The 26,156-nt window shown below is 46.3% G+C and overlaps 1 long non-coding RNA gene across 1 annotated transcript; it reads right to left on the bottom strand.

Moving 5' to 3' along the window:
- Positions 1 to 49: 49 nt before the first annotated feature.
- Positions 50 to 17,982, bottom strand: LOC142764942 (uncharacterized). The gene is made up of 3 exons (XR_012883976.1): positions 17,766 to 17,982; positions 4,622 to 4,660; positions 50 to 250 (listed from the first exon to the last, which is right to left on the bottom strand). It is a non-coding gene; the product is annotated as an uncharacterized LOC142764942 (long non-coding RNA).
- Between the last annotated feature and the right edge of the window lie 8,174 nt (positions 17,983 to 26,156).

The raw sequence follows: 26,156 nt of genomic DNA, 5'->3' as shown, positions 1-26,156 counted from the left end.
CGAGACTGGCGCAGACAATACTTAGATTCGCAAAAAAAAAACAACTTTATTACTGTGCGTGATTCCGTACGTGTGAACCTACTCTCTTAACGCTCCACACGTAAGCACCTCACCAGGCACCCCAACATAGATGTGAAACTGTTGCAATTTCCGCTGTTCCCGCCGGGCAGACACTGGTTCAGCCTGCCATTATAATGGTACAGAACCTGAGAGCGTCGTCCATAGCGAAGCCTGGGGTTGCAGCTGCAGGCTTCAATAAAAACAAAAGAAACCATGTAGACAAGGTAACGGTAAGCTGAAACATCATTACTATATTAAAATTTTCGATAAAAATCATGCTAATCACCCACACGGCAGCAATACATTTTATGCGAAGCAGTCAGCCAGCAGCAGCCTATGCCAGATTTTTTGCCTGGAGTCAAGCGTTAAGAGCTGGCTGAACAACTTCGTTTAAAGGCCCCTAAACCACTTCGAGTTAAATGGCGAAAAAGTAGTTTCTTTCTCGCCTTTACTACTCTTTCTGAAAGTGCTATCTCCTCCTCATCACTCATTCCTTCATAAAGCATGTGGAATATCCACACTGATTTTTGCGACAATCAGTATTTCGCACTTTTCGACAAAGTGCTGCTCTTTCTACTGGTCGCGCAGTCACAAATGCAGAACGCAATAGAAAATCAGTTTATCGAACATGATAGTCATGTAATACAACGCGGAATGGGCGCGCCACTTCATTGCAAAGCAGGGTATGAAACATTTCACAAAAGGTACCTCATATATCTACCAATCGAGAGCTTACTTCATGCTCAGGCCCTGTCGTTAAACTGCCTACATCACGAAGTGTGCCGCAAGAATACGCACCGCCGGAATAAAATGGAACGCCGTTCTTTCTTTTGTATTTTCAGAGGTTTTTCTTTATTTTCAGACGAGCCTTGTTTGTGATTTGGTTACAACATAACACAAAATTGAAGCACCACCCCCAACACTGCGGATGACCTGTCATTCATCTGCTCAAGAGAGTCGTTCTACAAGGTTTCCATTGAAACCATAAGTACATTTTCGCTGGTAACAGAAGTGCTATGCGCAATAGTAATGAAAATCTTGTCGTCCTTAAGTTGAAACATTACGTTTGGCGTAGGCAATGTCCAAATATTTGCGGAAAAGGCACCGAAAGTCAGCGTTTTTACACCGAAAACAAGCGGCACCAACATGTCTCTGTGTAATGAAATCACATATCAAAAATATGGTTGAAGCTTCGCGTCATACAAATGAGTAAATGTGGATTCAATGCAAATTTTTGCGGGGTGGCAAAGTTATGCTTGTGGGCGGGGCCTAAACTTATTGTTAGGCTGTAAACCACTATAGGGGCTCTTTAAACTGAGCAGTTCTGGAGGTATCGAGACTTTAGCAGACACGCGAATGATGCTGGCGTGTAAACCTATCACTCACAATCTGATGCAACGTCGGGACTTACGTCAAGACGGTAATGTCAGATTTATCGTGACGAAGTGCATGACATCGAGTGGTGGTGATATTGACACGACTAAAGGCCCTCAGGGTGGCAGAGGACAACGAAGTCACGAGTAGGAGCAACAACCACTACTGATATCTGAGGAAGAGGACGTTGAGTCTTTTGTTCTTGTGTGCGATCTTTAAATACCGACCTTGGTATTTCCGACCGTGGTCCTGTTTCGAGTTATTTCCGCGTTGTGACATTGGTGGAGGTGTTGGACTTACGCTCAACACTCCTCCACGGAGCTGCATTACCTTCCGATCCCGCAACCCGTTCCTTCAGTGCACATGCCTGCCTGCCCACATCTACAGTTACCGACGGTGAGGCCTTAGCCTCGAGGTAATCCTCTCGCAATCTCCTCAGCCAAGGACTTCATCTGGAGAAATGACAACCACCTGCGCTACGCACTTGACCGTTGAGCCACCTCGGTTCCAAGAGATGTTCCACGGAGAAGCTTATGGAGGCGTCAAACTCGCTCATACTGCTCGAGCAGTCTGAGCGAGTCGCCAAATAGAATCATTAACCAATAGACCAGAAGCTCTCGCGTGATTACTTTGCCCTGGCAGACAGCGCTCGTACTTAGTACGAGAAAAGGGAAGCCGCATTGACTTCCTGCAATGAGTTTCGGAAACAGCTCATCTAAAGCTTTCCGAACAGCGATTGTTATGACTTGGCTCAGCAGCTGATCCAGTCGCGCACACAAAGACCTAACGAACGTTTCGCCAAGTTAGCGGAGGATATAACCCACCTGTTCCGTCGAGTTAACCTGTAGATGCCTGAAGGTAACTGCGGCACCTAATCAGAGGCGTCAAAGAACAACTGTTTGCTGGCCTTCTTCGCTACCCACCAAAAACTGTAGTGGAATTCATCAAAGAGATTTCAATTAACTAGTTGAAGCCCCCACGGTCGATCGCACAACGCATTCATCAGCGTTTCTGCTTTGACTGCCGGCATTGAGTGCTGTCCCGTGAGTTAATTCATGAGGTTGTTCGTGAGGAGATCCGCAATTTCCTTGTTTCTTCGCAAGAGGCCGCAGTGCATTCCGTAGCAGAAGCTGTTTCGCAAGAAGTCCGCCAGGACCGGGCATTGTGACTGCCCGGATAACTATCAGACCAGCGGTCTGTAAGCTGTGCGTCAGCTGTTCGTCGCAGTAGTGACACAAAATGCATCGCATCGTGAATATTACAATGCTATCACTGGGACCTAACACGAGCCATTGACCTCAGCCTACAATGCAAAGCCGCTGACTCCACAGCCTGTTCTGCCTACGGAACTGCTATCGAAGCTCCACCCTCCGCCATCATTCGCAACTTGGTCGCATATGAGGCCCACCAGTGCACATGTCCTTCGATAGATGATATGATGGACGATTCGACGTCACTGGCTTCAAAGGAAATCGTAAGTGCAAACTTACACGTTCGCATGGACAAGTATCCAATAACAGCACTCGTAGATACTGGTGTGGCCCATTCCACTATCACCCGGAAACTCAACTCGCCGACTGCCTCAAGGAAGTAAAAACCTTATAGATCGAGCCCAACAGAAAAACCACGAGGGGGGGGGGGGGCAATTGGTAATGCTGACAGAGAAACGCACCACTCGAGTCAATATCGGTAGTGGGATTTCGTTGCTACATTTGTAATTTTACCGCAGTGCTGCAAGGACCTGATGTTGGGGATGGATTTCTGCGTGAATACGGAACCATTATAAACATTACTGGCAGATGAGTTCCGTTTTGGATCACACCAGGTCAGGCTTTGAATGTACCTTACAACGATCACCAACGAAAGCCTCTGCGTGTCTTCGAAGATGACGTGACGATCCCGCCACACCCAAGAGCGCGCTTGTGGCCGTGAAATGTGACGTGACAGGCAACGCTGAGAACATCGCCGAGCATATTTAGATGGTTTTTCGTATATGGTAGCCATGTACAGCTCCCATCGTAAAAAGTCGGGGCCAATTTAGTGACCCCTCAAACACTATATTTTGCGCGGTAGCACGCATGCATGCGGTTCTGTTGCTGTTACTGTGCAGCCAAGAAAACTAGACGTTGATTGTAGGGCTGATCGCGCAACAAAGTCAGTCGCCAAGCGATCGACTGGTCGCAAATTCTCGTTAATGGCCACATTTGTCGCAACTACCGCTTGGTCGCTTGCTGCTCGACGTTTCATTTACGCGACCACAGTCACAAGCCTCTGAACTAATTTGATGCGACGGAACAGTTGTCGGCGTAGTTTGCGGAGCAACAGCAATGTGAACATGCAAAAGTTTTATTTGTTCACGAGGATAAGCCGCACGTTAGTGCGAAAATTGATCACGTAGAGTCGCAATTTGGTTGTGATTCGAGAGTGACCACAAGCCCGTTGTTCGTCCCATATACTTTCCTATACATACAGGAGAAGGAACTCTGGCGCTAGTGTCTGTAGGAGCTGCAACGCATGGAGCTTCAGCGAGCGTGTGAATCATGTACAGTGTAGAAATAAAGTAAATTCATGGATTTGCTTAATCCTCGTACTTTACGTTCCATTTAGATTCGTGAGGCTTCAAGTTGTTTTTTTTTACGAAACAACAATCGGCAATAGCTTTTATAAGCTACGCTTCACCACAATAATCTTTTAGCCTCACCAATTCGAATCAGGTCACATAGCTTAAAATGGTTTGTTCTTTTATTGGAAACAAAATTGAAACACAGCAATAAACGGAGCCACAACTCCATTCGAAGCCCGAAAGTACGAAGGCTTGGCGATTTCATATTCTAACCATCATTCCCATAATCGCCAAACGATCGCAGTGCCAGAGTGCCCTCTTGTTAATTTTAGGAAATTATGTGGTTCCTCTCACATGTGAACGTTTTTCCTTTCTGTGTAATCCCCCCCCCCACTTTGCATTCTTTGAGTTCTGTCGTATTTTACCTATATAGCGTGCACATGATAGAAGTTAGTATACTGCTGCGAATCTTTTTCATTAACTATAACGACTTTTGCGTGTCATTAATTGAGCCATATCCTATTTATTTAAAATACAACACCACACCGCACGTGCAGGCTAGACGTGAGATTTGCTCAATGCCCAACGAGTCATGATTACATTGAATGTGAAATAAGTGCCTACCTATAGGATAAAGACATGCGCCTAGTCTTCTGTCGCACTCTGGAAAAAAAAATCACAGCATATCCACGGAATGAATGGTGATGAGTGGGGTGAAGTGCTGGAAGGTTTCAATGCTAAGTCATGAACCATCCGCGAAGATCACCCTCTACATCATCAAAGACGTGACAAACACTGTATATATTTATACAATAAATATTATTATACGTAAGTGGTACCTATATGTCGCTTCCGTTCCCTCTTCATTATAACGGCTTTATGGCCAGTGAAGTGGTTGATCGGTGATGGGGCGTTGTGGGATGTTTGCAAGGACAAAGTAGAAAGAGGGAACTTTGCAAACGTGGCACTATAGGTGGTCACGTACAAATAAGGAGTGAACTGTCTGACAATTTTTTTGTTCTTTAACGCGCACGTATATACAAGTACACGACCATCTTTCATATCATATTGGCTACCTCTTAACAGTATTTGCTTTATGGTAGGTCAAGTGGTGGATCGGTTAGTGGGATGTTTGCAAGGACAAAGTAGAGTGGACAGTTGGCAAAGGAGGAACTATAGGTGGTCACATACATACATACATACATACATACATACATACATACATACATACATACATACATACATACATACATACATACATACATACAAACATACATACATACATACATACATACATACATACATACATACATAAAGGAGGAACTCTAGGTGGTCACATACATACATACATACATACATACATACATACATACATACATACATACATACATACATACATACATACATACATACATACATACATACATGCATGCATGCATGCATGCATGCATGCATACATACAAGGGATGGACAAAACCACACCTTCAGGAGCTTCGCCCCTAAAAGCTCACCCTTCGTAGTGTTTGTAGCTGCAATAGTTATTCGGAAAACGTGTAGTTTGAAGACGAAGAAGCGTGTTTTGAATAAGTGCTACCTCTGCTAACTCCGGCTCATTTCTGTGACAATTTAAGTCTGTTGATCGGTTTTCACTGCTCTCTTGGAGGGTATGGGTGTAGACCAACCCGGGTGCCTTTTGGCACCAGTGGCGTCAGTGGCAGCTGCCTCCAGGAAGCGGATTGGACAGGCGGGCGACAGCGACAGTGAAGATACTCATACCTACTCGCTCAGCAGTGATGACTTTTCAGATGACGGTTTCCAACCTGTGCGGAGTCGCAAAGCGAAGAGCAGGAACATGAGGACATACTCATCCTCAAGTATTCAAACTCTAAGTGAAACGCGCCCCGCCACGGTGGTCTAGTGGTTAAGGTACTCGGCTGCTGACCCGCAGGGCGCGGGTTCGATTCCCGGCTGCGGCGGCTGCATTTCCAATGGAGGCGGAAATGTTGTAGGCCCGTGTGCTCAGATTTGGGTGACCGTTAAATAACCCCAGGTGGTCTAAATTTCCGGAGCCCTCCACTACGGCGTCTCTCATAATGATATAGTGGTTTTGGGACGTTAAACCCCACATATCAATCAATCAATCAATCATTGTAAGTGAAACGCCAAGGTCGAACACTTATACCATCCTGTTTCTGCCTGCACTTCCTACCGTCGGCATGAAACGCCTTAACAGACAGTCTGCGCCCAGATCACTGGAAGCGCTCGTGCCAAATGAGATCACGGACATAAGAGTGAACGCCAGAAAAAATATACTGGCTGTTGACGTCCTGCACGCAAGTGATTTGGGCGTTGTGCGCAGTGTAACTGACTTAGACGGCAATCAGGTGCGCTCTCTTGTTCCCTTGGGTTCTGATGTTGTAACCGGCGTGATCTACGACATAAATATGTCAATTTCAAATAACGACTTACAAGTTCTTGTCAATTCAACAACTGATACTCCCATTGTTGATGTCAACCAGCTGAGCAAGTCTCGGTGTGTGAAGATTGCGTTTAAGAGCACATCCCTCTCTCATGTTAAGGTGGGGTACTTCAGGCATGCTGTGCGGCCTTTCATTCCAAAGCCTCTCCAATGCCGTAACTGCATGAAAGTTGGACATGTAAGCAGTGTCTGCGAGAATTCAGCGGTATGCCACCACTGCGCTGAGCCCCATGTAGTGGATAAGTGCGTCGATACTGTCAAGAAATGCTCGAATTGCAGCGGATTTCATGAAGCCACATCGAAGGACTGCCCGCGTATTCAGAAGGAAATTGCCATCTTGAAGGAGATAGTGCGCGATCACTCATCTCATCTAGAAGACGTAGCTAAAGTCAGAAGGCGTCGTTCACGTCGACGTCGGTCTTCAAGGACGCCCGCTACCTCCTTGATGTGTTTGCCAGCTCCCTCATCATTACCACTTCCTTTACCTCCCAGATTACATGCTGTAGAAAAGACTGCAAAGGACAAGGCCAGTGAACATACCCTAACTTCGAAAGAGTGGCCTGCAAGCGAACCGAAGGAGTTTCATGACGGCCAGCCCGGGATCCTGGTTCGAGATCTTTCCAACCAAGACAGCCAAGTGACTGCAATCGTGCAACCAATTATTACCACGATTCGTATGCTACTGAGCAGCATACAATCGCCGTCTACTAAGAGTGCACTGCAAATACTGGGTGCACTGACTCCAGTGCTTGCTAACATCGTATAAGCACAATGGCTCAGCAAAATCTATTCCGCACTGAGGTTAAAAGTGCGTCGATTTTTCAATGAAATGCCAGAGGCATGAAGTCCCGTATCTCGGACTTTCGTCAATTCGTTCGGGCAAATGAATCAGTTCCCTATACTTGTCCTATGTGAGTCAAACGTATCAACGCCTTATAGACTGTCCGGTTATGAAGCTTTTCATTCAGCCACTTGCGAAAAACGAAGCAAAGTAATAGTTTACATCTGCACGGACTTGACATGTTTCACACTCAGTAAGTACAAATGACGAGAATCAGTACGTGTGTCTTCGTATAAAGAAGAATGCTGTTTCGTTCACACTTATTGGTGGATATATATCTCTGTCAGCGCGATTCAACGGCGACGGAATAAAAGACATCCTAATAAGGATCAATGGGCCTGGGAGCATCACCAGTGACTTCAACGCCCATCACATGCTTTGGGGGAGTATTAGAATGAATGCCAGGGGCAGGAATATTGTTAAATTTGCTTCCGACTACGACCCTTCAATCATGAACGATGCTACTCCAACATATTTGCGGGGTCTCACGTATGGCACTTGCCTTGACCTGTAATTGGTGTCAGGGTGTTTCTCTCACAAAGTTAAATGGTTTTGCGACATTGGGACTCATGGGAGTGATCACATACCCACCTACGTGAAGATCAATGGACTCAGAAAAACTTTCTTTTCCGGTGTTCTGATTGGCACTGACTTTACATCGCGTGTTGAAGGCGCTTCCCAAGAAGGCCCTGCCTGCAGCCTTATTCTGTGATTCAAAGGCCTCATTAAAAGGTCTTATTCTGTGATTTAAAGGCAGCACTTCAGAGTTTGCAGTTTGCCATGCGTAAGAGGAATCATAAACAATTAGTACATGAAATAAGACATGGCCACCATCAAGCTCAAGCACGAGGGCTTGATGTGATATATCAATGGCTGCCTGGACATATCGGTATTAATGGGAATCAATTAGCCGATGATGCATCACCTCAGCCCATGAAGGAACACGTGTGGTCCTGATCCTTCTATCTAGGACTGATGCAGCAATAGAACTTTACTTGCTGGCTCGAGATCTTACACGCACGTCCTGGTCGTCAACCAGCTTCGAAATATGTCCCTTATACGAAATAAATGATTCACTCAAGATACAGCTACTATCACAACTTTCCCGCTCCGATGCGACACTGTTATGCCCCCTTTGGTTGGGTGTTGCGTTCACAAAGGTGTACTCCTTTCGCATCCGTATAGCAGACACCTCTACGTGTGACTCCTACGGAACTGAAGAGACAATCGAACACGTCCTGTGCAGCTGCGCTTGCTACGACACACGGCGATGCCAGCTCCGAATGGTTTTGAACTAGTTGGACTCTAGACCATTCTCTGTGCAGAAGATTCTGGTACCTTGGGCGCCTGCCTCAACTGCGCAGAAAGCTACGAAAGCACTTCTACTTTACTTGAAGGCAACAAACCTGAGCGACCGCCTGTAAACTGTGTGTGCTCCCCCGAGTGTGCTCGTGATGTTGTGTGCCTTTCTCATCTCTCTGCAACCTCTTTTCTCCCCTTCATCTCTTTTCGAGTGCAAGGTAGCAAACTGGAGGTGTGTCTGGTTAACCTCCCTGCCTTTCCTTGCGTCTTTATCTTTCTCTCTCTCTCGAAGTTATTTTACAAGCAGTATATTGCAATCTGAAATGCCCTAAATGCAAATTCACTAACGGAAAAATGCCATGGTGGATACTAGAAAACATGGTGGGCATAGTGGAAATATAGTGGGTATGGTGGAAATTATGATGGATATGGTAGGACGTAGTGGAAATTACGGTGGATATGCCCGGACATACTGGGTGGTATGGTGTACAGAAAGAAGGTGCGTAAAGTGGAAATGATGGTGGAAAGTAGAGGCTAGATAGTGGGCAATCATAGGACGCTCTACCCACCATTGCCATACTGCTGGGAAGCACTGAGCAGATGGTGGGTGGTGCTTATTATGGTGGGCCACGTGGTGTACCAAGCTGAGAAGCTCTTCCCACCATTTCAATAATGCTGGTAAGCACTAAACAGATAATAGGCGCTGCTTGTTATGGCGGGCCACATGGTGTATCAAGCTCAGAAGCTCTACCCACCTTTGCGATAATGCTGGGAAGCAGTAAGCAGATGATGGGTGGGCTTCTAATGGCGGGCAACTTATATAGTCACCAGCTGGGGTCTGTACACTACATGTTCAACTACCATGAATACCACCAAAGGTCAAGCCTACTGACCGAGCCCGTACAATTGTGTTATCCGTGCTTCCGGGTTTCAGAATACACAATTTCGACAATTAAGAATGACAATACAGCACAGCCATGGCATCAGTTTACCTAAATGAAGCATTTTTCATTGTGTACGGTGTCCACGCAAGAAGCAACAAACATCAATGCAACGTGATTCCAGCACTCCTAGAGAAAGTACGTCTCCCCTCACCAACAACCACCGGTCGCACTCGCCGGCAATTCTCTAGCTTTTATGCGAGAACACAGACTTGGCAACTCGTCTGCTTGGGGAACCAATATGATAGCGTAATGTTTCCTGCACACTGCATTCGTTCTGGCCAAGCCATTACGTAGTTGTTGCTATAGCGAAAGAGCTACAGCAGTGCGCTGGCACGACTGCCCTCTACGTTGCACGAAAAGCAACCCAATACTCAATCAATCGAATTAGGTGGGCGTATCTAAGGAACGAGCCTAGCGGTGTCATAAAGTGTGAGCAGATGTCACCCTTCGGAACGAGCGCGAAACGGATATTAAACTTGGCAGGCCCCGCCGGTAAACTGTAGCTGTACTTCATTCCACTTGCTTTTTTTTTCTTGCGGTTGTAAATTGTGAAGAAATTCTAGCGCTCGTGCCATTATTGCAGTGGCAATCGTTACAGACAGCAGTTGCTTGTGTTTATTAAATGTGCAAATTTTAGTAGTAGGTGCACATCTCGCCTATGTCGAGTACACGACAAACAGAACTGAAGTTTAACTGTGAGTTTCTTACGTCAACTAGCTATTTAACACCACACATACGTCTTGTTGGTGTGGCGCAGTGGTTAGTGTTCTCCGCATGGGAATCCACAGGTTGTACGTTCGATCCTCCGTGGTAACTTTTTCTTTTATGGAACGGGTGTTTTTTTACATCGTTTTCTATACAATACAATTCTTTTTTATTTTTTGTGGCAGCTCCTCACGGTGACTCTGACGCCATTTCGCGCTCAAGCGTTGCCGGCACTGCAGCACCCACCATATCCCACCATGCGCCATGGTGGCCGTTTTCCAGCATTCGCCCGCTACATTGATCCACTATGTTGGTGGGTGGTGGTTTACACCATGCCCACCATTCGTTTTTTTTTTCAATATGGTTGACCTTTCCCACAGCAACGCGGAAAATCGATAGCGATTCCACCAGCCCTTTTAGTGATGAGTGAAAGCTGTTGTCGTTCTCCTTTCGCAAGACTACTTGAAACTATGCTTGACCACCTTTATATTTAGTTCAAATATTGTTCAAGGTAACAAGCACTTACATTGAGATGAGACATTATACGCCTTCACTCTATTTGTTCCACGTTCTCTGCACCTGCACCTAAGGTTGATTGATTTGAATTGTGGGGCTTAACGTCCCAAAACCACCATATGATTATGGTTTGTGGGGTTCAAGGGGTTCAACGTCCCAAAACCACCACCATCGCCAGTACTTAACTACGGTTTCTGCTCCATAGGTAAGTACTGGAAAGATGCAGCTGCTATATACCTTTCTCTTGAGGGATAGTGGCACTCTACCAGTCATGATTTGAGAGTGCTTGCGTAATGTGCTCCACCCCATGCTTACTCTTCTAGTTACTTCAATCTAGTGGTTCAGCTTCGCGGTTATTACCTGTCCTAAGCAGACATATTTCTTCACAACTTCCAGCGTCTCTCCACGTATCATAAAGTGTTATTTTCTGCCGTGATTGTTGCATATTACTTTAGTTTTGTGCATATTATTTTTCATACCTACTTTTCTGATTTCAGTGTCCAATTCAGTAATCATGAACTATAATTTGTCCCCCAAGTTCTTCATCAAGGCGATGTCATCACCGAATCGCAGGTTACTAAGGTACTCTCCATTAATTTTTATCCCTAACTCTTCCCAGTCTAGGGTCCTGAATACGCCGTGTAAACGCGCGGTGAATAGCATTGGAGAGATTGTGTCTCCCTGCCTTACACCCTTCTTTATTGGGATTCTGTGGCTTTCATTATGGAGTACTGGGGTTTCAGTGGATGCTCTGTAGATTTCTTCCAGTGTGTTCATGTAGGATTCTTCGATGCCCTGACTTCGTAGTGCCTGAATCACTGCTGATGTCTCGACTGAGTCAAATGCCTTCTCGTAATCTATAAAACCTACGTATAGGGGTTGGTTGCATTAAGCGCATTTCTCTATTACCTGATTGATAGTATGAATATGGTCTACGGTGGAGTAGCCGGTACGAAATTCTGCTTCATCCTTTGGCTTTTCAAACTCTATTATTGTCTTAATTCTATTAGCTATTGTTTTGTAAATAGTTTGTAGAGAACGAAGAGTAAACTGATCGGCCAGGAATTTTTCATGTCTTTGACGTCTCCTTTCTTATAGATTAAGATGATGTTGGCATTCTTTCGAAATTCTGGTACCCTTCGCGTCAAGAACCACTTCATATATAAGGTGGTTTTCTAACACAATTTCTACACTATTTTGCAGGAGGTCCGCTGTTACTGTATCCTCACCAAAGGTTTTTTTATCCCCTTTGCTTTCTTTTAGGACTTTCCGTACTTCCCCCGTCGTTACTGGTAGGATGTTGAATTCTCCTGGACTAATATAGTTTCTCACAATACCATCCTGGTTCGACTTCTGTACAGCTCTCTGTAGAATTCCTCTGCCATCTCGACTATTCAATCCACATTGCTTATGACATTGCCCTCGTTGTTTCTCAATACATACATCCGATTTCTGCCTATGCACAAGTCTACTTTGCGCCTATTGATGTCTGTAATTTACGCCTATTGATCAACTGCACCGTACCAGAAGATTATGAACCGTGGCCATTAGCGCAGTGGCTCCACTGGGACAACGACAGTAGGAAAGGGCAGAAAAAAGGGTACCTAATAGCATATTAACAGGCCCTGATGGCATCCCAATTATGCTAATAAAGAAACTAGGACCAAAATCTAAGCAAACAATAAAAGAAGCAGCGACAAAAGCAACAAAGAATGATGAAGCCCCCAATGGGTGGAAACTAAGCAGGATGAGCATGATCTACAAAGGAGAGAGGGACAAATCCGATATAAACAACTACCGCCCTCTAACAGTGGCATATGTAGTTTACAGGCTGGTGATGCAGATACTAAAGACTACAGACATGGATGGAGAATAAGAAGGTGCTTGGAAAACTGCAATATGGGTTCTGTAAACGAAGGAGGTTGGAGAACAATCTATTTTCACTGATGCAGTGTATCGAAATAGCGAAAAAAGAACACAGGCTCATGCGGCTGGCATTTTTAGATATCAAGGAAGCTTACGATAGTGTGATTCAAATAGACTTGTGGGGAATACTCCACACACTAGATGTAGAAGATGGAATAACTCATCTTCTAAAGGATATCTATAAAAGTACCGTGGTAGTTATCAAATGGGAAGAACAGGTATCTGAACCTATAAAATGCAAAGCGGGCTTCGAGAGAGATGTTACTTGTCACCTTTGTTATTTATGCTGTATCTGCAGGGACTAGAAGCCTAGTTAGAGGGAAGTCGACTTGGCTTCAGCCGCTCTTTTGCCAAGCAAGGAAAACACACGAAACAGTCATTACCAGCATTGATGTATGCAGATGACATAGTAACAACAAGGAAGATCTGTAGGGATTTATAGACATCTGTGGTAATGAGGGAGATAGGGTAAATTTGAACTTCAGCACGCAAAAAATAGACAATCACGATTTTTTCATGATAACAAAAACAGTGAGCAAAAGATAATGGGAGTCACGCTAGAAATAGTGGATAAATACAAAAAGTAAAACTCAACCTTCTACCCACTCCCTCTGTTCCCTCGAGCAGAGCTCTCAGCTGCGTAACGGCTGTTGCTCTAGAAGGGAGGGGAAGGTTGGTGTTTTGGTGTCCATTCTGTCTTGTCGTGGCTGCTGCTGCTTGTAAACGATGGAAATCAGCGCCTTTCGATACGTTCAACAACTCGACTTTATGTACAGGAACTATGTATATATTTACTACACAGTTTCACCATTGGAACCGTTGCATGTTGCTTCGACAGAGCCGATAGTGAAGAGCACTCTTTGCTGCGACCAGAACCACCGTGAGGAAATGGGAGCCAGGTTTTAACCCCTTGGTTGCCCCCCCCCCCCAATTCTCCTCACGGCCGACTAAGCAATTCAGTCCGTTTATGGGACAGGCTAAACACTTGTTGCCGTCCTCTCCTCTCGCCTTCTTATTCAAGCACTCGACAGCTCTCTCGAAAAGAGAAAGACGAAAGGACCGGCCTGCACACTACGTTCCACGAACTTTGCGAACGCACACAATGGTGGCGCCATTCGGCTGCGGGCCTCCTGCCATTACCGCGAGATCACTATGCTGTCCAGCGTGACAGCCGTCAAGTGGACTCTAATCCTGATGGATCGGTGTCTATACACTGTCCTCACGTCGCCCGCCCGCAATACGCTGGCCGTGGACTTCTTAGTTTATTGTTAAAAGCGGCGACCAACTGCGGTCTTCTTGTCAGAATGGGCGCGCTTACGCCAAGATTATCGTCTCCCGAGAATCGGCTTTTTGGGAAGCGCGCCTTTTTGCGACAAAGACGACTCACTCCCCTGGCCTGCGATGCCTTATACTACACAAATATTTGGGCGTATGGATAAATAATGGGGCTGAGTACCTGAGGGAGCACGAAAGATACGTAATGACTAAGGGTAACAGCAATGCAACTGTAAGAAAAATAGGCACTGTGGAACTACAATAGGAAGGACGTTGTGAGAAGGATTTGAAAAGGTGTCATGGTCCCAGGTTGGACGTTCGGCAATGTGTTTTTGTGCAAGAAATCAGAAGTTCAAGCAAGATTGGAAATTAAACAACATGGCATAGGTGGACTTGCTTTGGGTGCACACAGGAATACCCCAAACCAGGGGGTGCAGGGTAACATAAGATGGACATCGTTTGAGTGCAGGGAAGCTAGCACCAAGATATAATTTGAGGAGCTATTGAGAAAAATGGGAGATGAGCGTTGGACTAGGAAATTTTTCAGCTACTTGTACAAATGAAATATTGATAATAAATGAACGAAGCAAACTCTGAAATTGTCAAGAAAGTGTTTATACAACAGCAGAATACCAAGCCAAAAGGAAACATTCGTTAAGAAGAAGGTGAAGAAAACAGAGGGACATGTGGAAGATTGCAATGCTTACGGAATCGTCACCAAAGACCTACCGAACTTTCAAGTAGGAAATCTCAAAAGAAAAGGTCTACGATCTGTACCGAAGCATAGTGGCGCCATTTTTGTGGTACAGGAGCATTGCGGACCAAGACGTACTAAGCCAAATACGAAGCCACAGACATGGTGTGCGGTAGTGCATGTGGAGAGGGGGATGAGGCTGAACATTGGATAATGCTCTGTAAAGGGCTTCACCATTAAGTCCAAGATAATGGCGCTGAATTTTTCAAAACATTGGGGTTTAGAGACAATGAAGGCAAACCAGATTTTAAGCGGGTGAAAATAACTCAGAGGAGGCTAACTGACTGGTGACTACAATCAAGGTGCGCGTGAAATTCAATCCTTAAACAAACAGTGATAGCACTTCACTTTATGGCTAGTTGGCGGGAGCCACCACCCGTTCTAGAGGGCACAGCTGGATACATCCATCCATCTATCCAGTTAAAACCCATGACTTTCTAGCGACGCGCAGAAAACACCTGCTTTTTCTTTCATAACATCGCATTGTCAGTGCAGTGGGATAGGCACTTCGGTGTTCAGAATTACGCGTCTATGCATTTTCTCAATAAAAATACACACTGCTCTACACCTGCGTATTGAATGGTGCGCCTTAAGTATGCGTCATATTTGATTTTTGATTGACACAGATCTCAAGTATGAATGCAGTCACCAAATCAAGATGGTGGGCGTTGAGCAAAGGGTTAAACTTTCGACGGGTGCCTGAATCATTGGACAGATGCCAACAAAAAACAGAGAAACTGACTGAGCAATTTTTTTGCGTTTAGGTGTCGGAAAAATGACTTAGCACGTCTCTTTGTCAAAAGGGGGTGGGTATGGTGTTGATCATGGAAGCATCGCTGACTCTTAGCATCTCTCCAGGACTCCGGCTTTCCCCTTTCCTAGCGTTATGGATGCCATAAACGTATACGGAGCCATTGACCTTAGTGAGCAGTTATTGCTTGCAGGTGCGTGCTTAAACATGACGGCTGCACAAACGTACAGACACGTTTCAAACATGCTGCATTGAAGGCGGTTTCAAGTCAAATTCTAGTCCGGAAACGTCTCTGAATACGGGGGTGAAGCTTCACCTTTAAGAGTTGAACGGGATGGCGAAATCCGGTCCCTAGTGCACCCTTCAACCGCAAAGTGCATACTTATAATTATGTTTTGTCACACACACACACACTCACACTCACTCACTCACGCGCGCGCGCACGCACGCACACACGCACACAAACGCCCGCACGCGCAATCGTGACGTATATATAGTATTGCAGTGACTGCTGGAACAGCGCTCTGCTGCAACCAAGACATATTTTTCACAATGCCTCGCACATGGCTCGCCGACACACACACGCGCGCACGTGGGCGCGCGTGCACGTACACACAATTTTTCTTATTTGAGGCAAGTGTTGCATGGTCTCCAAGATATACGCCGTGCGCTCGCCGTATTGAAGGCCATAAAGAGCCTCACAATGTCTCACAGATGGCAGCACATTATCCAGCGTTTGCTGTTTGCTTGATCAACCTCTCTGGAAAGGCATGGTATGGTTTCCACTAGATAGATGGACATAGTTGTCCATTTTTATAGCTGTTTGAAAGTTCCTGTGTGTTTTTATGGGCGATGGCTGCATTATCCCGGCCTTTTTTGACGTAGTTGGATGGCCTCCCAAGCACGCCTGCAAATAACCGAATGGGCTCGTTTTCGTCGTGATACCTCCGAACAAAATGTGTTAAGTAGACTCCTTCCACTTCATGGCATTTTTGTAGTATTTTGTCCCGAATCAGCTGCAAAGTATATCGTAGCTTTAAGGTGTAACACCTTCTTTCCACGTGAACGGCCTGGGTTCTATCCTCAATGGGACCCAAAATTTGATAATTTATTTTATTTGCTTAATTCTTTCTCGATTTCTCACACACTGACGATTTTTCGCTCAGAATTCGCGAGGCTGACGTCAACGGTGGAATTTCGGCGACATGAGCTTTCTAAGGCTATCGCGTTAATAGGCCAAGATTCGGGCATGGCCCGTTTTCTCAAATTCCTTTCTGTTTCTCGTGCAGGAGCGCCATCAGTGTTGATCATATGGTCGTGCTTCTTACGGTGGTCTGCAAGAGTGCAGCGAGAGTGGGTTCCCTTTGGTATGTCTTTTACAGACGCCTCTCCGTGGTATGGTGGTTGTCTATTCGAAAGAACAATCATTGTACCGTGTTTCGCTGGCTCGAACAGACGACTTAGCCTTGCGGCGATGATAGCGTTCACGCGAAAGCAAGCGCTAATGTTTCACAGCCACAGCCAGCTGACCTAATGTGCCTAAAACATAGACCCTGTACGTACCGAACGGAACATAAAACTGTGCGCGTACAACGTGAGACGTGAGACAACGACCTAAACAGATGACCGAAAGCTTCACAATTTAGGTAAATACAAATATTTTTTATTCTTACGCGCTGCAGTGTACGTCTTTTAACGGGTATCGCGCAAGCGTTGTTCGAAAGAAGTTTGGTTGGCACCAAGCTTATTTATTGATACGTTTAGTTCATGCCGTGCATTCATGCTCAAAAAGAAGGTTAAAATAACTTAGTCCAGCATTCCTGCACGTACAACGAGCAATGCAAGGATAATTATCTCTTAAGAATAGTACTGTCTTTGCCACATTTCTCACTGCTCAGGACCCAAGGTGTCCCTCTCGCACAGCTACAAATAGAACTCTGCGACACTACGCGCAATATACTACGAACTGTTACAGGCTCCGACTGCCTCCTGGGTGGTGGATATGCGGACTTCGAACATGTCCTCTGGGGCAGTGCATCTACAGGCCCCCCATTCTCCAAAGAGAAAAAGAAGCTCCTTAAAGCCCAAGACATCATTTCTCACATCCGGGCCACCCAGAGGGCCCATGCGAGGACAGTTGGATTTTACTGGACCGTCCCCGAGTGGAGCTAGTCTGCAGGTGACGTTGAGTTTACTCACTTTTATTGTGGAAGGAATGGAGTTTTTTCACTCACTCACTCAGTCACTCACGCGTTCACCTATTTACTCTACTCACCCAGCTCGTCCCTCCTTTCTTCCACATCTCCGGTTGCAAGAGCACCGTGTAGAGAGAGCAAAGTAGTGAGCATCAGCATGATCAGTACTGTATCAGCTGAAGGTACTACTGGCATTTATCCTTCAATGAAAGACGTTATGCATCGAATGAAGCGCGTCTGGTGTACTATACGTCCACGATACTCACTTATAACAGCTGCAGACATAATCCGCCGAAAGATGACTGTCTTTTTTTCTAGGCACTTTGTCATACCCCCTCACATGTTCCAACGTGAGTGACTCCGTGTGCGTGTGCTCACCGATGGTTTTAGTAGTAGGGACCAATGACTAATTAGCGACTTCTGTACCATTGTTATCTTGGAATTTCATGGTGATTGATGGAAACTATATTGCTACCCTGGCGAAAAGTATCGGTGCTAAATAGGGCCAGAACTTTTTGTCACAAAACTTTCTCCTTAGGTTTCAAACTTTGTGTCTTGTGTGCTTTAGCACATCTTGGTGGAGTTCGCCTATAAGCACGCCGATGCTAATGTGTGTTCCAAAGAAGGTAATGGAACTTAAATATATTGAAGATTTCATTTCAGCTTGAAAAGTTTGTTCACCATTAGTGTGAGTAGAAGAATAATTGCGCACACAAGCTCCCATAACCAAAATTTTGAAACAATGCAACAATGTGTAAAACTTACTATGAAGCTGCAGCAAAAGCAATATTGTCATATCAGGCAGGCTTAGGAAAAAATTCACATCATCTTTCCAAAGGGAATTCGGATGGGATACGAAGCAGCAGCGTAGCGCGCAGGTGGCGTCACGAGTTGAACAGTGCTAACACGAGTGCTGCGGTGAGCACTCGAAGAATCGTTTGAAGCGAGGGCTGGTTTAGGTCTTGCGACACGTGCAGACATGTTTCAACGCGTACGTTAGGTGCGCGTCAGGTTTATTGCGCGTGAACCAATCAGTTTGCGGTGTAGCGCGTGATGGTCGCCGTAGCGGAGCGAGCAGTGGTAGCGGCAAGTGTTGCTGGCGAACGGACGAGGGGGCCGCTTTGGGCGCTGCCGAGTGCAAGCAGCCGGCGGGGGAGAGTGTGATATCAGCGCAGACTACGAGGGGAGCGTGACGTCATCGCGCAGATGCGGCGTCTTGCTCCCCTCGCGAAGGGAACGCGTTGTGGTGAACGGATTGCGTAGCGTTTCCCTCGCCGCAGTTGGTGGTCAATGCTACCCAAGGCGGATTAAAGAAAAATTGCTGGAGTTGAAGCTCCCGCAACGCCTTGCCAGCAGAAGTGAAGCCACCTTTTGCCAATGCAAAGATGACGGAAACATGCTCTTTTCTGATAGTGCCCACATGAAGATCAAGTGCCTTTGATATGTTTTGTAGATGATACAATAGTATTATTAAAGCATAGTTGTTCCCGACTAAACAACTCACAGCAACGAGTATGGATGACTGAATCTCTAAAGAACTTTGTCTGTAATTAGAGGCTCTTTAAGGAAAAGGGAAGCGCTCTTTCCCCGTCAGTGTTCGTGTTTAATTGTGTGAGTGCGGCTCTCGCCGACACGTGCATCCAGCGTTTTGGTGGCCTCCCTTCGGCGTCTCACCTACAGTCAAGATCCCCGGGGCCTCGGCTGATAAGCCGCCGACCACTGGGGCCCCTGGGAGGATGGCGTTGAGGCCAGTATGCACCCCGCCAAAAGAACATTGTTTCACGTTTACTGTACCTGAAGGCACGATCTCCGTCGATGAGATCATCGAGTGTCTCGAAGAGACGACTGGTAGCGAAGGGGTGTTGTTCCTGCAACACCTCGGTGCTTTGAAGTTCTTGGTTGCAACAAGGACCGCGGAAGAAGCCAGCAAGCTCATGGTGAATGAAGGTTTTGTCCTTCAAAAGAAAAAAAGTTCAAGTGGAAGTCGTCGGCCCACCAAGTGTGTTTGTGAGTGTGTACAGGTTTCCGCCGTACTACCCGATGACGCATTTGTCTTTGCTTTGCAGCCTTTCGGCAATGTACGTAGTATAACATATGTTACTCTGCAACGACATCAGTCTACATTTACCGAAACACGAGAGGTGAAGATGGAAATGGCAAAGCCTGCACTGAACTTTATATCAATCTATGGACACCGCGTTATGCTAGAGTACCGTGGCATGCGTTGCGGCTTTGCGCATTGCCACAATTAAGACCATATGGCCGTGGCCTGTACAACACATTTTGTCATAACTGCAGCGCGTACGAATCTGCTGTGGAAGAGTGCATTGAAGCCTGCAGAAGGTGAGGAGGTGATCACCCGACCAAAGAGTGTTTCAAGCGCAGATCATACGCAGACGAAGCTCAGAAGACGCCGTCACCAAGCGTCCAACATTTCCCAACAATTGAAGAATCCACTTCAAGCTCCTCAAGTGTGGCCAAGCAATCTAGAACCTATCAACTACTGCGTCGTCAAAAGAAAACAACACGAGTCAATACACCGGACCACTGGGATGAAGAGAGCCTGACCGATTCGTAGGCGCACCGTTGGAAGACGCTATCGCGTCAAGCCGGCTAGTGTGCCAGACGGGGCAACTACAGATGAACAGCCCACTCAGACGCAACATGAACACTCAAATGGGAGTTCCATGGAAACGTCCAGTGATTTTTCCTCACTAGTTGGCAGCGTCAAAACTTGACATAAGTGCAGCGCATCAATTGCATCTGAGGAGCGCCAAACACCGGACGACCAGGTACCCATCACAAGAGGCATCGCAGAAAGCACTGCTATGATTTCCTAAGCCACGACAATGACAGACACCAGTGGCAGCACACCAAACGCTAACCTTGGAATGTCGACGACCTTGAAGAATATGAACGCTACACCTTCGACATCGATGAAGCAGCTAAGAAGCCGACCACCAACGCGGAGAAAACCGGTGGACATCGAGGTTTCTACCAAACCCGCATGATCTGCAGACGCGTCGAGTCCTTCGAGTCCACAACGCCGTTCCAAGCCAGGCAGTGGGAGCAGCGACAGCGACTCCGCTAAACAGGGAACATTTAAGAAACCCCGCATGGGATCACCACCACGGCAAACGTCACCAACTGTGAGCGACGACCATATGTACTTTTAGCATTGGGCCTCCTCACTATTACCTTTCTTTTTTGAGCAACTTCCTCGCCATCACTTTCTTTTATGTCGTTCAATGTTCGCGGTTTCCGAAATCCGGTGAAGCAGCAGGCAGTACTTTACCTCGTGCGGGTGCACCACATAGATATGCTCTTTTCGCAGGAGACAGACTTTCGCACTAAGCTTGACGTTGCAGAGTTTCAGGAAAGGTTTCATGTAGAGGTCTTTTTCTCACTCACAGATGCGCGTGCAGGTGGCACAGGAGTTGTTTTCATGAACGCAACGCTGAGGAGGGGTGCTGCTCACTGTCTTGTTGACACTGAAAGCCGCATCATAACAGTAGATGTGGTACTTAACTGCAAACGAGTCAGATTTGTCAAAGTATATGCGCCCGAAACGATGTCGGAAATGAACGGGCTCTATAAAGGTGTCAGAAATTTTTTGATCGAGCCGATATTACATGTGCTTGTCGGAGATTTCAACTGTGTGCCCGATACTACATGGGACGTCAGGGGTCCCGGCCAAGGCGCCTACAATTTTTGCGCCAGAGAACTACAGCAATTAGTTGAAGATCTCAAGCTGACAGATGGCTGGTTAACGTTACATGGAGTCAGTTTCGTCACAAGCCGCGCTTGTGGTATTCACCAAAGTCGAATTGATAGTTTATGTGCCCGACGACATTTAGCGAACCTACAAGCATGTGAGGTGGTCCAGCTTGCGCCAAGCCAGCGGACACTCGGCGATCACGCTCCGTTACTCTGCACTTTTAACGTGAGCGCAACAACGAGTATCCACAAACCATGGAGGATGGACCCAACTATTTTTCATGATGACGAAAGCATTTCCGTACTTCAAACTGAGCTGGCAGGCTCAGTGGCAGAAGTGGGTTACATAACTCCGACTACAAAGGACCACTTAAAATCTCGCTGGCACCCCGCCGCGGTGGTCTAGTGGCTAAGGTACTCGGCTGCTGACCCGCAGGGCGCGGGTTCGTATCCCGGCTGCGGCGGCTGCATTTTCGATGGAGGCGGAAATGTTGTAGGCCCGTGTGCTCAGATTTGGGTGCACGTTAAAGAACCCCAGGTGGTCTAAATTTCCGGAGCCCTCCACTACGGCGTCTCTCATAATCATATAGTGGTTTTGGGACGTTAAACCCACATATCAATCAATCAAAATCTCGCTGGCGCCTCATTCCTCAACAGGCAGGAAAAGCGCGCCACACTCGCCTCACGGCCAAGATGAATGAGATTTTCCGACGAATTTAAATTATAGAAATAGGTGGGTCAACTACATTTGCTATGCTCAAGCACCTTGAAGCACAAAAGTTTATATATCATAATCTTTTAAACCAGAGGTCTCAGACTACAAGGCTCGCAAGAGAAATGCATTTATCGACAGATGAAATTGGAAACTTGACATGTGCGCAAAGAAACTGCGATCGTCGATGCCAGCCCTGCTACACCGATGAGGCGCTGAAAGAGAATTGTACCATTGTTAATGACCCTGACGAAGTTCAAGAAGTTTTCCGAGACTACTTTGCAAAAACTTTTACTGTAGACCATGACGCACAGGACGACAAGTTTAGTGCAAAACTCTCAGCCTTTTGAGAAGGTTTACCATCGCTAGGCTTAGAAGACGGTTTAGTATTACATGCAGAAACTGATAAAGGAAAATTATGTTACGTCCTAAAATCAATGAATACTCCCACGTCACCAGGCCCCGACGGAATAGTCAAGGGATTTTATTTGCGTTTCTTTGATATCTTGGGAAATGCAAGCACCGATCTTGTGAATGTTTTGTTGCGTGATGGCCGAAAACCGCAGTCCTTCTGCGAAGGTAGGGTGATTCTATTGCTGGGAAAGGGTATCGAGCCATCAGATCCTAAGTCTTCGAGGTCCATTACCCTTCTAAACACAGACTAAAAGTTAGTAGCCACGCCACTATTATGGCGTCTGCAGCCTTTCTTTGAAGAGATTGTGTCCCCCTTGCCGTCATGTGCAGTACCAGGACGTCTTCGTGCCTATTACAATTATCAGAGACCTCTTCGCATGCCAAAGAAAAACAGATTCAGGAGTATATATTTCTCTTGATCAGGCCAAAGCGTTTGATAGAGTTGAACACAAGTATCTTTTCGCTATTTTGCGCATCTTTGGCCTCCCAGAGCATTATGTGCGACTGGTAGAAATACTTTATCAGGCTCTATAAAGCTGTCTTTATTTCAACAACGAAGTGACCTTATGCTTTGAAATTCAAAAAAAGGGGTGAGGCAAGGCTGTCCATTGCCTTCAGTATTATTCATTTTGTCTCTAAAGTCTTTGATTAGAAAGGTTGCAATCTGCGAGTGCATAGCGGGTTTCCCTATGCCAGGCAAGAAAACTTTCAAAATTGTCGCATACGCCGATGATGTTTCCGTATTTTTCCGTAACTTGTCTAGCTACAGTACATTTCTTGACAATTTTGCTGAGTATTCCTATCTATCTGGTGCTCTTTTAAACATCACCAAATGTAAGGCACTTTATAGGCTTCAGAGAACAATTGCCACGAGAATTAGAATACTTTCAAGTTGTGAAGGTGTTAGGCGTTTACTTTGAGAAAGGAGATGTCTCAAAAAGAAGCTGGGATGACGTGCTTCGGAGATCTACTGATGTCATAGCAGCAGCCACTCATTTTAACCTGTCACTAACGGCAAAACAACAGTCATCAAGACACAGGCGTGCACTTTTGCGTTTTACATAGCACACATCGCCCTTCTACCTCGCCGTGTTGCAGGACGCCTCGCCTCCGTGGCGGGGACTTTCCTCTGGGGAGGAAAACCAGCAAAGGTACAAAGGAAATTTTTACAGCTTGCCACAAACTGTGGAGGCTTAGGTCTCCCAGACATACCAACATTCACAAGAGCACTGGCTGCAAAAACAACAGAGAAGCTCTTCATTGACAGCAACTACCCCGGATACAGGCTCTTTATTTACTGGAGCAGTACACTAAAAGGTACTTTCCCGGCAAATTCGTACGTCAGACCACGAGCCAACATTCCGCTTCAGTTTTACAGAGATGCCCGTGGCTTAAAAAGAACAGTGTAATCAATAGGTTCACGCAGTCTGGAAGATGTTTCGTCACAGGAAATAAGCGAAATGGTGACAAGTAACACACTGAGCAAAGAGGAAGAAACAGCATTTTTCACGAAAAAAGGGAAACGATGGTGTTGAAATCGCGGGCCTAACCAGGTGCGTGAATTTCTACTGCATTGTTGAGAAGATGGAGTGCGTTGCCTACGCGTGACCGGTTAGCACATTGGGGAGTCGTTCCAAATGACTGCGGTCCAAACTATGGCAAAAGAGAGATGGCCCAACATGCTCTGTTTCAGTGCTCGGTGGTCAGGGGTGTCTGGCACATGGTACAATGCCTCTTTGGCTTTCGCACGGCACGCATGGGAACAGAACGTGGGCTGTTTGCAAGACTTGTCTTTACAGTGCCTTGTACGTGCTGTGGCGGTGACGCTGTTTAGCGGAAGTAAGGCACAAGCCTCATAGAGGCGCCTATCTCGCACTCCAGAAAATACGGCTCATTGTGCGGAATTACCTAGATCAGCACCTGGAAACGCACTGCGAAGAGGCTTTCCTTCGACGATGGCACACACGTCTCTTCAAAGTAAGAGAAGGACAGCTGAAGTTTCCAGCTGTTCCGTACTAGTCAAGCGCCCACTCTAGTACGCATGCATAAGCCGTATCCTGTAAAATGTGATTAACATGATTCATTTTAACTTTCCTTTGACCTGTCACATTTGGATACCCAGTGATCAATTAGATTTTGGTGCTCATTTGTAAGATGTATACACTGTCTTTACTTGTTTTCGATGTTTCGTTGGTGTATGTACAAGTTAAGTGTACAATGAACTTCCCTTTCTTAATCGCTCAACACACTCTGCAGCGCCTTGAGAATGGCTTTCGGCTCTTCCATAGTAGAGTACCGAGTACTCTAAATTTATAACCACGTTTTTAAACACACACAACGGTGACACTCTATCATGCCCCTAGTAAGATGGTCGCCACAGCCACCATCTTGCCAGAGGAATGGCTTTACTGCTGGGCAATCATTTCCATTCCAGCATTTTTTTTAATCCTCCTTGATGCTACCGTGACCACCTAACCACTCCAAACCTGCGGTAAGGGGAACGCCTTGCGGCGCGTTTGTATGGACGCACGTACGTAACGCGTTACACGCGGAAGTCAAAGAGCTGCTTCGCATCTAAAACTTGAACATCTTGTAAACTCTAAAGTTTGTTCGGCGAAAGGCTGTTCTTATTGAGACGGTATTGATCAAAATATGAGACGATATAAGACGTGGGGGCGTGTTGGTAACAATATCGTTACAGTAGCAAAGCCCGACTGCTCCTGCGTTGACCATGAGAGGCGTCCGTCGGCGCACCCTGTGGGCCACCAGACACTATGTTAGGGCACAGATAGATAGGTGGAGCGACGTGAGCATTAGACATTAACGGCTTTCGCCTTAAAAGGGTGGTGACATCAAATTGAGATGATATCCCAAGCCTGTTGTGGGTTTCCTCTATATGCAAATGACTCTCCATGGGAAGAGTCGGACACAGAAACGCGTAGAATATATTTATTTCTCTTCTAAAACTGGGTGCAGACACGCATGTCGCGTTGGCTTCGCAGATTCTCAGTGATTCTCAGCGTGAAATCGAAGAATTGACGGACGCCTTCTTACAGTGAAGAAAGTGGAAGTTCCACGGAACCCCGCGATACCACTCTCAAGTAGGTGGACGATTTATTTTCGGCACATCGACCACATTTCTGTAACGCCGACGAATGCACGACGCCGTTGCCTCCTGCTGCTGTGCCTAATGCGCTTGGCCAAGCCCACAGACGCTGGAGTCTTGAGCCCCCTCAAGGCGGCGTCTTCTCGGGTTAATGTCACAGGATGGCTACGATGAGCGTGGATGGCGAGGATATCACGCAACAAGATTATGAGAACGAAGCAGGTTGGCGCCTTGGGAACAGAAGAGGACGAGCCAACAAAGAAACCACAGCGCATGAAGCCAAGGACCAAGAAACGCACTTCTCAAGCGAGAACGCGGTCAGTAATAGGTGGAGGAAGGGAGAGAGAGCAAGACAAATTGTGGCTGCAAGCAGGATGCCCCGTCTGCTGAGGGAAGATTACAAGATAATTGTGCGCGCACGTGACGGCTTCAAGGTCACTGACTACGGGATAAATCGTCTAGAATGCTGCGTTGCCAACGCCGCTAAAATACCCAGGAATAAATCGGAAGAAGACACGGTAT

This window comes from Rhipicephalus microplus, chromosome 6 (assembly GCF_043290135.1).
Source record: "Rhipicephalus microplus isolate Deutch F79 chromosome 6, USDA_Rmic, whole genome shotgun sequence".
NCBI lineage: Eukaryota > Metazoa > Arthropoda > Arachnida > Ixodida > Ixodidae > Rhipicephalus > Rhipicephalus microplus.
Note: the sequence above shows the minus strand (reverse complement) of the source record. Positions and strands in the feature narration are given on the sequence as shown.